The following is a 15,546-nucleotide window of genomic DNA, read 5'->3' as shown; positions in this document are numbered from 1 at the left end:
AATGCCACATTTTCTAATAGAGTTATTCTGTTGTATTATTTTTCTCAATAAATTTTGTGACAACTCTATCTGGAAACGTCTGTGTTGCTAACAAAAAATTATTAGAAGACTCTATAAAGGTCATTAAATCAATTTCGTTTTTAGGATATTAATCATTAACAAAACAGAAAAACAACATTCTCTACATATTGAATCTATTTTATTTCTTTCTACAAAACAACAGTCTAGAAACAAAGAAATTAGCTTTAAATCCCACCTCTGTTTCTCTCTATGTGACCTGAGGAATCTGTTTCTTTATATTTAAAATGATAGGAGTATAATAAACAAGTTCTTCATTGCCCTCTAGCTCTGAATACTTGCTCTCTTTAATTCTTTTCGAGAAGAAGGGAAATGTTCTTACTGGGGATAGGCTCCAGAATTGCGAGGAAAGATTTGTATGCAAGAAGCAGTGTCTTATCTTTTCCAGTCTCTGCTCCATACCAATGTTTAACATGTATTAAATAATAACTTTTAAAATAAAAGCATAAGAATGATCCATAAATTTTGTATTTTTTTCTTATAAATCTGTCTTTTCATCATTAGGAAAGTGGTATGGAATATAGTTAATGGGCCATGTCTAGGATGTGCCTCAATAAGACAAGAGAAATATAAAAGATGCAATAGGAACACACTTTTATGGCTTGGCTGAGTATGGATGGCTAGTAAGTGCTGTTTATTTTACTGATTGTTCTGACATTTTTAGTGCCTCCATTTTGTAATAGCCTTACATCAAGTGAATTATAGTTCAATCTTGGGTGCTTTCACCAAATGAGTACTTTATTTAGAATAAATAGTTCTATTACAAATGAAGCAAAGTATATTTAAGATGATGGAATGCAATTTGAAACATTTATAATTCTACTCTCTATTTTGTATGGGAATGTAATCCTAAGGTTATTAAGCTTTAAAATTCAATTTGACCTCTAGGCTTGACTGGAGAGGAAGAAGGCTGATCAATCATTTGAAGGAGCCTTCAGAAGGTAGCAGTCTTCAGCAGCAAGTTGTTTGAGAACTTTGGTTTGGAACAGCACCATTCACAAATATCCAAGGGGTTTCATATATAACTGAGAACTTATAAAATTAAGATTTCTATTGAAACAATAAAACTACTGAGCATTTTATTTAAAAGGAGAACATTCAAAGAGATATACATGGCCAAATCAAGATCAAGCATGCAACCAACATTAATTACTTTAATAGGAAGAAAGACAAAAATATTGCCTACCTTCAACAAGTTTACATTTCAGTAAGGAAGACGAGATATGTATAAGATGGATAGATAATGATAGAGTTGAAGGCATTAGCATTTTTGTGAAAAAAAAACAAAACAACAACAAGGCTTCAAACTTTTATTTTCACTCCACAATTCCAGATGCAATGCCTATAGGTGCGAGAGTTGACTCTGGATCGAATGTGGTATGTGATTTGAGTTATGAAGGAGAATGTCAGTATTTTAAGAGCTGTAAATGAGGAGGAAGGAACACATTTTAGACATGGGTGATTGTCAGTGCAAATATAAATGAAGAAGAATATTTCTAAATAAAAGTCTTTTTTCTACAATATTATTAGATGAGGAGGAGTGGTTTGATGAACTTCTTGGGGAGAGGGGGCATGAGGGATTATGAACCAAATAAGTCCTGATTAAAGAAAAAAATGAACTTTAGTTTCATATTTTAGATGGAAAATATTTACAATTATCTTTTCTTGCTTTAATAAGCTGAGCATATTGATCATAATGCAGAATACAATAATAAAGCTTAAAAGTGTAATAAGACATTTGGGACAAACTGTATATTTTTGTTTACTGTTCAAGATTTTGCAATGGATTCATTTGACCATTTCTTTTTTCTATCTTTGTTCATGGTATTTCTTGACCATTCGAGGCCTCTTAGAGTAACTGTTCTCATTGAACAATATTGTAGATATAGCTTTAGAAAACTAATTTGAAACCATACTGATCTGAGAATTTAGCTTCAAAGTTGTAGCTGTTGAATATTTTTATTTTGTCTATGCTAGTAACTTGCCGTTTTCTTATTTCTCCTGAAAGGATAAGGGAAAATTCCAATTAATTAACTATTCTGTGTAGTTGCAATCTGTTTTATTTTTAATTTTTATTTTCTTTAATTTTTTTTAATTTTTCATTTCTAGCACAGTTCATATCACATAAAACAATTCCAACTTTTGGTCAGGTGATATTTCTTTTAAAGCATTTACGATATAGACCACAAACGATTTTTTTTTAACATTAACCAACTGAGACACAAATAACAACTATGTATGTTAAGTTCACAAGCCCTTGACCTAATTTTCTCTACACTATTACTAACAATTAAAGGACCCTAATTTATTGTTTTTGGTCTAAAGCCCTAAGCCTAATAGCTTAATTTTAGACTTGACCTCAGATGTTCCCCTCCTAACAATCTATAATTTAATGGATTTGGTATTAAACTTACAAACTTTTTGATTATAGGAAATTGCCACCAAGAGTAGGGACATTGCAGGGAAACAATGTCTCCCCAACTTCATGTCAGTTCCAGGCAGGAGTAGACTGTCAACTTGCATTCAGTCAGGCTTAAAATCTACTAGGTGTCAGTGGGGAACCTGAGTCAGGAGAATTCCACCTCAGCCCAGGCTGAACAGCCACTCTACCACCCTTCCCATGAGATCACCTTTTGCAGTTCATACCAGTATCTCCCAGGGCTACTGGCATCATGAATTGGAGGCTCAGACTGCCTTTCTTGCTATGCGTACCTGGAGTTAGACTGAGAAGAACAGTCAGTTAACAGTCCCATAAAATCTTAAAATAGCAAGTTCCAATAATCAGGTTTCAGATATGACTATAATTTCACATTGGCTAAGAAACATCTTTTGAGGCAAGTCTTAAGTGGCTTACATGGCTTTCTATACATGTTCTAGTTCGTGATTAAATAACAATCATAAAATCAAATTTACCCTTAAAGCCTTAACTTTTTCATCAATGCCAAATTTTACCCTAGGTTATCTGCCTCTAGGAAACTTAGACTAAAATTCTTTTCCCCAAACCAAAGATGTCTCTGATTTAGTCTCAGTAATTAATTCAGTCAATTCTTTTAATACTAATTGCTTTTACATCACTTTGTAACATGTCCAATTTTTCTCCCCATCTCTCCCCTGCCCTGACCCCCAATACCTTGAATTCTGATTACCCCTTGCCTCAAGGTACCCTCCCTTTTATCACACTCTGGCCTTCCCTTATCTCCATCTTTCCTCTTTTCTTGTAGGGCAAGATAAATTTCTATACCCCATTATCTGTGTATCTTATTTCCCAGTTATATGCAACAATAATTCTCAATATTCGTTTCTAATACTTTGAATTCTACCTTCTCTCCCTCCTTCCCTCCCTACCCATCCTCACTGAGAAGGCAAGCAATTCAATACAGACTAAATGTGTGTCATTTTGCAGAAGACTTCCATAATAATCATATTGTGTAATACTAACTACATTTTCCTCTATCCTACTCTATCCCTCCTTGTTTTACTTCCTCATTTGACCTTGTCACTTCCCAAAATGTTTATTTCTAGTTACTTCCTTCTCTTATTTGCCCTCCCTTGTATCATTCCCCTCACCCTACTTGTCACCTCCCCCCCCCCCACTTTCCTGTAGTGTAAGATAGATTTTGAAACCAAATTTAGTGAGCATGATATTCCCTCCTTACGCCACATGTGGAAAGAGTGGCTTCACTTTTCCCCTCTCCCCTTCTCCCTTTTATCCTCCATTGAACAAGATTTTTCTTATCTCTTTAATGAGTTACAGCCTGCCCCATTCCATTTTTCCCTTTCTCCTCCCAGTATTTTCCTCCCTCATCCCTTAATTTTTATTGTATTGATTTATTTATTTTTTGTTGGATATCATCTCTTCTGATTCAACACAACCTGTACTCTCTGTCTATGTGTGTGTGTGTGTGTGTGTGTGTGTGTGTGTGTGTGTGTGCGTGTGTGTGCTAGTACAATCCTTCCACTTAACCAAATACTGAGAAAAGTCTCAAGAGTTACAATTTTTTTTGACAAAAAGAATTTTTATTTTGACATCTGAATAAGTGTTGACTCCTCAGGACACAGCCTTTGGCATCTTTTATAACTTATTCATCAGCTTGTTGCACTGTGCCTTTCTCAGAAACATAGATGTCATCCAAAAGTTGTCTGATATCCTTGTTTTTGACTGTGGTACCTGTTGGATCAGGGCAGCTGAGTTTGAAACAAGTTCAATATAATTTCCTTCAAGGATTAACTCATCTTTTGGGGCTTGAGAAACAGCACAAGCAACACCTGGTCTCATGCACACTCTTCTGATATATATTTCACCTAAGAAATTTCTGATTTCAACAAGTGAGCCATTCTCTTGAAGAACAACATTGATGGGGAAGTGAGCATACACAGACCTCATCTTTTAAGGAAAAAACAAGGTAACACCTTTGATCATGTTTTGTACATGACTAGAGATTGTGCACACAGTTGCAAGTTCTTTTCTATTTCCCCACCACTTGTCCACCCAGAGTCTTTTTCTTCTTTCCAAGGAGGCTGAGCTCAACATTGATATAGTTGAAAACCCTATGGAGGATTCCTCTGGGCCCCTTCACAATAACTGTCTGACCCTTAAGAGAGGTCAACATTTTCTGGGATGTCGGTGGTCTGGTTGTGGAGAATGATTTTCATTCTGGTGCTGGATGGGCCAAAAGGAGGAAATATTTTCTTTACATGTAGGAATGTAAACAGTTCAGCTTTAGAAAGTCTTTTCTGGTTTCTCTTTCCTGTTTACCTTTTCATGCTTCTTTTGATTCTTGTGTTCAAAAGTCAAATTTTCTCTTCAGTTCTGCTCTTTTCATCATAAATACTTGAAAATCCTCTATATATCGTTGAATGACCATTTATTCCCTTGAAGCCTTATACTCAGTTTTGATGGGTAGGTGATTCTTGGTTTTAATATCAGTTCCTTTGACTTCTGGAATATTCTATTCCAAGTCCTTTGATCCCTTAAAGTTAAAGATGCCAGATCCTGTCTTATCCTGATTTTATTTCCACAATACTTGAATTGTTGCTTTCTAGCTGCTTGCAGTATTTTCTCCTTGACCTGGGAACTCTGAAATTTGACTACAATATTCCTAGGAGTTTCTCTCTTCCACTCTCTTTCAGGATGTGATTGGGGGATTCTTCAATACTTCTTTTGCCCTCTGCTTCTAGAATATCAGGACAGTTTTTCTTGATAATTTCATGAAAGATAATATCTAGGCTCTTTTTTCAATCATGACTTTCAGGTAGTTCCATGATTTTTAAATTATCTCTCCTGGATCTATTTTCCAAGTCAATTGTTTTTCCAATGAAATGTTTCACATTATCTTCTATTTTTTTCAAACTTTTGGTTTTATTTTTTAACTGCTTGTTTTATGTCATAGTCATTAGTTTCCCTGAATGCAATTGTCTCTTTTAAAGAACTATTTTGTTCAATGACTTTTTTAACCTTCTCCTCCATTTGGCTAATTCTGCTTTTTAAAGTCTCTTTCTCCTCATTGACTTTTTGGACCTCTTTTTCCAATTGAGTTAGCCTCTTTTTAAAGGTGTTATTTTCCTCAGCATTTTTTTGGTTCTCCTTTAGCAAGCTGCTGACATGCTTTTTCAGCTCTTCTATTGCCTGAGCACAGTGTAAGTTCACTTTGGAAGCCCTGGAGGCAGGGGTCTTGACTTCTTGTGACAGTACACCTTGTTCTTCCTCATCAGAAAGGATGGGAGGAGATATCTGTTTACCAAGAAAGTAACCTTCTATGGTCTTATGTTTTTTTCTTTTTTGGGGCATTTTCTCAGCCAGTAACCTGAACAGGTATCCTGTTCAAGGCTGAGATTCATCTTAGCTGCTTGATTTTCCCCGGGCTATGGGTGGGTGGGGGAACATCACTCAAGGCTGAGGTTTAGATCAGTTGCTCCCTACCAAAAGAGACTTTAAGTTGAGCTGCCTGGACTATGGACTCAGTTTGCTTCCTGGCGACTGTAGTTACCTGCACTCTGCTGCTGCTGTTGCTGCCATCAACTGAGACTATTTCTGGATGAACCCTGTTTCCCCTCTCACCCAGTTGGGAAAACCCTCCCACACTGACTTTTGTAGCTTTCTTTGTTGCTTGTGAGTTGAGGTATCTGGGACACTCCTTGCTGGGAACTCTGACCTGGAGGTCTGTTCAGGTCCTGCATCTCCCAGTGCATTGTGGCTAGGGCTGGGTACTGCTCTGCCCAGTGTCCCATGAAATAGACCTTTCCTGTTGGCCTTCTAGGTAATCTTTGGCTGGAAACCTCTTTCACTCTGTTGTTCTGTGCCTTCTACTTCTCTAGAATTTGTTGAGAGTAATTTTTTATAAGTATTTTGTGAGCTGTGGGGGAAGCGCTAAAGTATATGCATCTTTCTATTCCTCCATCTTGGCTCTGCCTTCAATCTTGTTAATGAAGAACTTACTTTGTTCTCTAAATCACTGTTCTATGGCAAAAGAAATTGGAGTCAGTACAGTACATTAAATAAGGAACTTTGTGATTCATTAATTTACTGTTTATAGTATTTAGTACATTAATAAATGCAGAGAGGTAATATGAATTTGATGGTGTTGCTACTGTGTATGTTTTGTTTTTACATTTCTACCTCTTAACAATGGCTGACTCTACATACTAATATATACATACATTTTACAAAAATGCAATGTACATACTTGTGTGTATGTGTGTGCATAAGAATATGAATATATTAATAAACACATGTGCAGATATAATTATTTTTGCAAGCCTTTTGACACACACTTTCAATTGAATCTCACAATATCTCAATTAAGTAAGTACCACAAGTATTAGAATCCCAGTTTCAGAGAGAGAGAAATCAAGAGTCAAAAAGATTAAGTTACTTCCTCTTCATCAGTCAGCTAGTAAGTGTCAGGATTCAGATGAGGGTACCTATCATTTTTCTAATATGCTTCTTTCTATTATCTTGGGGAAAATAGCTTCATCTCTCTTGGCTTTACTTGTTTCTTTTTTTTTCTGTAAGATAGAGAAGCTGTATTAGATACTATTCAAGGTCCTTTTCAGAATAAACATTTTCTGAATCCATATATGTTTCCAAATCCTTTCTGAGTTTCATGTATTCTTTGACATAGTGAACTAATAGATCTATGTTACTTTACATATATTACATACAAATTGTTTCTCTATTCTATTGTTGTATTGAGTTTGGTTCAGGATTATAATAGGGGGGCCATGGCTAGAAAAGTTTCACAGAATAGTGGTGCCCAGGTACTGAATCTTGAATTTTTTACATCCCATTTCAGAGGAAGAGATTATTTTTAATGTTGTTTTAGCTTGCCAAAAGAACTCTCCAAGGCATGCCATAATATATTGATTGTGACCATTTGGTGGTAAAATTTTAATTTTGACATCTTAAATGTAATAAAAATGCTAGGGTAGCATAAACTCTGTGTGTGTGTGTGTGTGTGTGTGTGTGTGTATAATTTTGTGTTTGGGAAAGCTAAGAGTATGAATATCTGACATAGTTTATCTGTATTATATAACTATTAATGTATCAGTTTTCTATCCAATATGTTTATCCAATAAGACTCAGAGGAATATGAGATGAGAAACAGAAGTTGGTGATTAAGATATTGGCTCAACAATATTGAGGGCACCATTTTCTTTTAACAGTAAGGAAGAGGTCTGTGATTTTCCTTGAGCTTGCATGCAAGACCTAACAGAGAACCTCCAATGATTTAATAAAATGAATGACAACCAAACAAATCTGATGATTCACATGGTCATGAAGTATTGCTGGTCACTATGGATCTTTTGTAAGGAGGGTAGAGAGTAAAAAACCAACTACACACCAAAATGACGCAGGTTATGCTTTCATCTTTAACTTGGTAGAAGTTAACAAGACTGGAGGTCTGCTCCCTTATATCTTCTGAAAATATAAGGCTAATTCTATGATGCAATTATGTTTCAGAAAAATTTTTTTAAGGGGAAACAGAAGCTCAACGTAATCCATATTCCTTTAAAAACAATCTACACTTAAAGAGAACAAATAAAAAGGAAAGGATGTATGAATGTGAAAAATGCAAAACATATCCTACATATTAGTAGTAGTTCTTTTGTGGTGGCAAAAAACAATAATCAGAAATGAAGAAAATGTCTTCAAATCGAAAATGTCTCATTTATGACTGAAAGAAAAAATGAAAAAGAACGAGACAGTTTGATAGAATCCTGGTAATATTTCTACAAAGCAAAGTAGAATGAAGTGAGCCAAATCAACTATGAAGAACAAAAACTCTGACCAATGCAATCAATCTCCATGATTTCAGAGGATAGATGATGAAATATATTATGCATCTCCTCACAGAGGGGTGATGGAGTCAAGATGTCAAATGACACATACAACTTGGGTCATGCACAAAGCGACATTTTATTATTTTTTTTTCTGTATGCATATTTGCTACAAGTTTTTTTTTTATGGGATTGGAGAGAGAAAATGAATGGTAGTTGATTGAAAACTTAAATGAAAGTTTAAAAAAGAAAAGCAATCTCAACTGTGGACACAGGACACTGCCAATTAAAGGCAAATAACACCGAGATGATAAAGTGTGAGCAGAATAGAAAATCTTGGAGCAAGTCATTTTAATCTGTCATTGTTTGGAGAACAAACCCAGTTTTAACAACATTTTAAAGGTTAGGAAGGAAATTATACATTCCTTTATTGTGCTAATTATTTCTTTGGGATATGTTGCTGATAGACATTTGTTGTATAACTGGGAAATATACATACATTCATACAAGAATTGAAATTACACCACTCATTTGAAAGCTTTAATCATTGCATCTTATTTTCTACACATTTTTCTCACCATAGTGTCATATATAAATGATCATACTCCATCATGTACTTCATTGAGAAAGATTTTAAATAACACAAAAAACAAAAAATACCAATTAAAGATGACCAATGTATCCTTGAGTTGCCTCATTAACAGTATAATTCTTCTTACATGTATTAGAGGTGGCAAAAATGGGTGAAGAGTTAAAAGATCAGAACAATGGGTCAGAACTATACTAATGAAAGCAGTACATTAACCTACTGAGCACAGGTGCCTCTTTGTCAAAAACTGTTATCACTATCCTTGATGCCTGTGGCTCACTGACATACATGTGCATAAATTGCATTAGGTAGAGAAGCATGTTTAATATTTTATAAAGTATCATTAATACTTCAAATTATTTTCTTCTCTTAGTTCCCTAAATATTTGTAGAGTAGCCATCCTGCATTGAAGTGGCTGTTATCTCCAGAGATTCATTATAATACTGAAATCATAATTCCAGATGCTATTCCTAAGACAGTAATATTAAAACTTGAATAAAAGAAAGATGGGGAGATATCTATAGTGCAGAATCCATGAGTTTCTTTGCTAATTACCTTTTATACTGTACACATAATATCAGAATGTCTCCTAGGAAATAGAAGCTAGATTCCCATGTGGCTTCTTTATTCTGTCTCTGGTTTCCAACTTAAAATGATGTCCCACATTAGCTAATACTACTATTTCACCAGCTAAAAATTTACTCAGTAGTCTTGTCAACAAGATCATGTTTTCTAGTTTACTGATGAAGTCATATGTGACAGGAACAATAGCTCTTTAAGATGCAAAATAAATGATGAAAATATTTTTCCCTCTAGGTTTCATGGCATACATTAATTTGAAACACGAAGAAGAATAGATGGGTCCAGAACAAACCTTATAGTGGTTAGAACACTAGCAAAGGAGGATTCTCCTTCCCTCCTCCCTGCTTATACGTTCAGTATTTTTATGGTAATTGTGTGCCTCTCAAGAAAACTTTCTTGGTAACCCTGACTTTAAGGATATTCTTAATTTAAAGAAAGTTGGTTTAGTCAGGTAAGACGTCTTTAAAGTGAATACTGGTCACTTTCTTATGCCTCATTCTCTGCTGATATAAATGTATGCATATGTGTGAATATACACATAAGTATAAATTCATAATAGGCACATAAACCCAAAGTGTTTTATTGATAATACATATCAAATGTATGCGCACACATATATGTACATATATAACATATTTACAGCATGAAAACTCGACTAACACATTTATAACTTTCAGGGTTTTGAAACTTTCAAACAAAAAACAAAGTTAGTTTTATATTGCATTCTTTTTGCTTATGAAGAAAATGTAATCTTCAGTGTTATAACCTTACTAGGCAAACACTGTACAACTCTCTAAACAGAAATGTTAAGCTCTAGATCATTTATTCTGATATCCAATATTACTTGCCATTTTGAGACATATTCTTTCTTCATGTGGGTTGCAATCAGGATAATTAAGAACTTTATTTATTTATTTTTTTTGATCTTGGGAGATTCATTTGAGAGAGAGCAGTAACTAGGTTTAGGTGTCTTACCAGTGAGGCCAATTATTTCTGGGCTTTTGAAGGTTGAAATACAGTCTGTTTTTCACAATAATTATGATCAAATTACTGAAGTTTTTTCCTCAACAGTAATATTATCAAATAAAATAAACATTAATAGATGGTAATGATCAATTTAATTTAGTTATTACAGTTTAATTAGGAATGCTTCTAGGTGAACTCATCAAGGTTCATAGTAATTTATTGAAAATATCATGCAGGTGTTAACAGATTCTTATTTTTTTCATACACTCAAGGATCCAATGACTTGCAAAAATATCATACTGACTTGAGAAAGATAAAAACAATTAATTTTATAAATTTATATAAGCATACTATATGTTTGTTCTGTTATTTTGGGAAAAAATCACCAAGTGCAATCAGAAGAAATGTTCACCAAAATTTTGACATGTGAATTTCAAGTTTCAAGGAAACTAATAATGTACCATATTAAGAGTTCTTTGACAAAATTTGGATAGAGCAATAACTTTGAAGTCACCAAATAAAATAAAACAAAACCCTGCACTTACATCCCACCTCTGACATATCTTGACTAAGTTACTCTGAGCAAAGTGCTCTAAGTAACTCTCTAAGGTGACAAGTTGCAGAAAAAGTCTTCAATCTACACTGGTAGAGACAGTTTGCTCACAGGGAAGTTATCTAATACAATGAGGTAGCATGTACAATGGCTATACTATTTCTACCATCAAAATATTTATATTCATTTTTCAGGGATACTCTAGAGTCATTTCAGAAGTATAGATAGATAGATTCATTAAGATCATGTAACCAAGTATAGGTCTACTCCAAATCCTGCTTCCATAACTGTAACTTAATCAAGAACTCTCACCAATGGCTCTGAGAAGTTGTAACATGTGCAGTGACCCCACCTGTTAAAGAGTCTTGACTGGTGGACTAAACAAAGTTAGGGTAGCTGAGAGGTTTTAAACCCACTGAAGAGTTATAGGGATGCCAAATCACATCCCTGGGTAATAGGTGGAGAACAATTTGTTCCAGTGGCCATGAAGATAGTGCAGAAGGTCCTGTGGAGTGGTTAAAGCTTGCTAAGACATTGAAGAGACCAAGATCATTCACTGAATCCTGGGCTGTCACAAATTGTCTTGAATTTTGTATTGCCACTGAACTTTGATGATTGGAAGAGAGCGTAAGGCCAACAATTTCCATAACTCTGCATCACTTAAATTCATTCACATATAAGTCAAGACATCACTCATTCAAGATGAATACGATTTCTATTTCCAATTAATTGAACTCCAGTAATCATCTCACCTATTTAAGCAAGATTTATCATAATATGCTTTACCTATTATTTCTTGGTTAGTTATGAAAAATGAAGGATGAATAATGACAACATATATAAATACTTAAATATACATATATCTACCTACACATATGTTTATAATGCTCAAAGGTTATAATATTCTTATATAAAATCTCAGTTATTTTCATTTAATTGTTTCACATATAGTATTTTCAATAAGTGCTTTAAAGCTTAGATATTGTGCAAAGACTTACATCTCTTGACTCCTTTACCAGATTTCCTTTCATACTCTGTCCATGGTAATCAATTGTTACTTTCCTTTATTTCCTTTATTTATAAATTTATCTATTTCTCTCTTTCTTTGTAACACTTCTTTGACATTGAGTATATCATCTATCTTCCTTTTCCACCACACTTTGTGTTTTGTTTCTCTTATAATACAACAAAAATTGTAGTCAGTGGAGTATTTTAAATTACAGTAGAGTAAAATGGTGATGTGCTGAATGAGGGAATATTTAAGATCCTATAACAGTCAAGTGTTTTAGGCTTAGTACATTGTGACACTTCCCCCAGTTGTGTACAACAGCATAATGCTGCGTGTTCCTCAACAGATAAAAGAAAATTTCATTATTTTTTGAGGAGTTATACAGATAAGAGAGCAGCCAAATTCCCCCTACTTCATTTATTTAAGCAAAACATAACAAATCTTTATTCTTTTTCTTTTTTGTCCCTCCCCTAACGTTTTTACTTCTAATTGCTCCCTCCTCCCATTTCCCCTCCCTTCTATCCTCCCCCCACCCTACTTATCCCCTTCTCCCCTACTTTCCTGTAGTGTAAGATAGATTTTCATACCAAATTGAGCATGCTTATCATTCCCTCGTTAAGTCAAATGCGATGAGAGTAAGCTTCCCATTTTCCCTCTCACCTCCCACTTTTCCCCTCCATTGAAAAAGCTTTTTCTTGCCTCTTTTATGAGAGATAATTTGCCCCATTCCATTTCTCTCTTTCTCCTCCAAATATATTCATCTCTCACCTCTTAATTTTATTTTTTAGATATCATCCCTTCCTATTCAACTCACACTGTGCCCTCTGTCTGTGTATGTGTGTGTGTGTGTGTATGATCCCTCCAATGCCTAACTACTGAGAAAAGTTTCAAGAGTTATAAATATCATCTTTCCATGTAAGAATGTAAGCAGTTCAACTTTAGTAAGATCTTTATGATTTATCTTTCCTGTTTACCTTTTCATGCTTCTCTCAATTCTTGTGACTAAAAGTCAAATTTTCTATCCAACTCTGATCTTTTCCTCAAGAATACTTGAAAGTCTTCTATTTCATTGAATGATCATTGTTTTTTCCCCTCAAGTATTATACTCAGTTTTCCTGGGTAGGTGATTCTTGGTTCTAACCCTAGTTCCTTTGACTTCTGGATTATCATATTCCAAGCCCTTCTGTCCCTCAGTGTAGAAGCCGTTAGATATTGTGTTATCCTGATTGTATTTCCACAATACTTGAATTGTTTCTTTCTGGCTGCTTGCAATATTTTCTCTTTGACCTGAGAACTCTGGAATTTGGCTACAATATTCCTAGGAATTTTTCTTTTCATATCTCTTTCAGGAGGTACTTGGTAGATTCTTTCAATTTTTATTTTATCCTCTGGTTCTAGAACATCAGGGCAGTTTTCCTTGGTAATTTCATGAAAGATGATATCTAGGCTCTTTTTCTGATCATATCTTTCAGGTAGTCCCATAATTTTTAAATTGTCTCTCCTGGAATATGAAATCTTTAGCACTGACCAAAATAAATCAAGTAAGAAGAAATATTCAAATATGTTCGTATAATATTAAGTTTGCTTAAGTCAAATCAATAGTCACATGAATCAAACACAATGATATTTAACAGAAAATAGCTAGTTATTTAATTTAGTGCTTTAACACAATTATGCTTAGAGATCTATCTTTCCGTATTGTAAAGTGGCAGGGGGAGGAGATAAGAGAAGGGGTCTCTAACAGATTAGGGATAAGGGTAGTCAGAACCAAATATTGAGGAGGTTCAGGGTGAAAGAAGAGAAAGAACATAAAACATGGGGGGGGGATAGGTTGGAAAGAAATTCAGTTCTTGTTTTTCCTTTTCATTCTGATTTTTCCTTCACAACATGACTAATGTGGAAATATGTCCAATAAGACTGCACATGGATAGACTACATCAGATTGCATGCCACTCTGGGGAAGGAGGTGAGGGAGTGAGGAAAATTGGAACTCAAAATCTTATGAAAGTGAATGTTGAAAACTATCTTTACATGGAATTGGAAAAAATAAAATACTATTAAATGGAAAAAGTAAATGGGTGATTTGATGTTAAAAATAAAACTTCCCAGATTCTGCAGTAGCCCCCTGAACTATAGATATCACAGAGATAGGTAGGAATAAAAACATGTTTTAGTGTATTCATTTTGGAACAATCTCTGATGTTATAAGTAGTTTTTCATTTGTGGAAACATTTTTCAAGATAGAGATATTAAAGTATATCTCTGAGCAAATTATGGTTATACACACACACACACACACATACACACACATATGCCATAGATATAGTTGCAAAGCTCCTAGAAGTCTTTGGAACAGAAGATGAGATAATTATAGCATGAACTGCATTTCTGTTGTTAAGATATGCTTATTTGTTTTATTGGAAAAAATATTGATAACACAAACAACCTTGCTTCTACTCTAGTTTTCCTAGAATTTGGGGAGGCTTATAATGTGTCCAGATCTGTCTACATGTTCCTTTTCATTTCTACATACTCACAAGAATGAAAGTGAAAGAGAGAAGGTGGAAGGCAGGGGAGAGGGGGAGAGAGACAGACAGACATAGAGCAACACAGATAGAGACAGAAAAAGAAGACAGGGAGTTAGACAGAGAGAGAGAAAGAGAGAGAGAGAGAGAGAGAGAGAGAGAGAGAGAGAGAGAGAGAGAGAGAGAGAGAGAGAGAATAGGCTGTTTCTGATATTCCCTTTTATGAATTTTTTGTTTATTCAAGATTTATGCCCTATTCACATCAAAACATATTTGAAGTTGCTCTTCCAACAGTTGCATATAGAGGCTGCATATTTGTGATAGATAATTTATCACTTAATTCAATCAACAAGTAATTTTAAAGTATTTTTAAATTAAATTAAAACAAGTTCCAGCACTGGGGATACAGTCACCTATTTTCATACTCCTCTCATCCCCACCCCCACCTTTGCCTTCAAAGCACTTATTGGGTTGTTAGGTATAGGCCAATTTATATATTTACCTTAGAGAAATATGGGACATTCAAAGTTGCTTCTGGGTTGCTATTAAGTTATGTTAGCATAACATCTATGTTAAATAGAAATTGTTCAAAGCAAAATAACTTGAATGGACAAAATTTCTAATGGATTCAACTGCAGTAGTCATCTCACTCATTTAAGCAGGATTTGTCATAAGAAATATACTTCATCTATCATTTCTTGGGTGATCCTAAGGTGGAGAAAACCATGAAGTCATGATGACTCAATATACTACAAAATTCTCTTATGTAACCTTAACTGAGTCTTCACTGATTCAAGACAATACTTTTTTTTTTATAACTTCCTAATTAACTCAGTATTCCACTCACTCACCACAATATCTTTTCCAAACCATTTTATGCCTTTTTGGACTTCCTTTGGTTGTTACATGCTGTCAGCTAAAAGCTTTGCACTACATTTTGCAGGAAAAAATGAGGGCATTCCTGGAA

At 34.5% G+C, this 15,546-nt stretch overlaps 1 pseudogene; it reads right to left on the bottom strand.

The window, feature by feature from the left end:
- Window positions 1–4,157: 4,157 nt before the first annotated feature.
- LOC140498529 (large ribosomal subunit protein uL6-like) lies at window positions 4,158–4,731 on the bottom strand (annotated as a pseudogene).
- Between the last annotated feature and the right edge of the window lie 10,815 nt (window positions 4,732–15,546).

Source organism: Notamacropus eugenii, chromosome 4 (genome assembly GCF_028372415.1).
Source record: "Notamacropus eugenii isolate mMacEug1 chromosome 4, mMacEug1.pri_v2, whole genome shotgun sequence".
In the NCBI taxonomy this organism is placed as follows: Eukaryota; Metazoa; Chordata; class Mammalia; order Diprotodontia; family Macropodidae; genus Notamacropus; species Notamacropus eugenii.
This window is presented reverse-complemented; position numbering and strand designations above follow the sequence as displayed.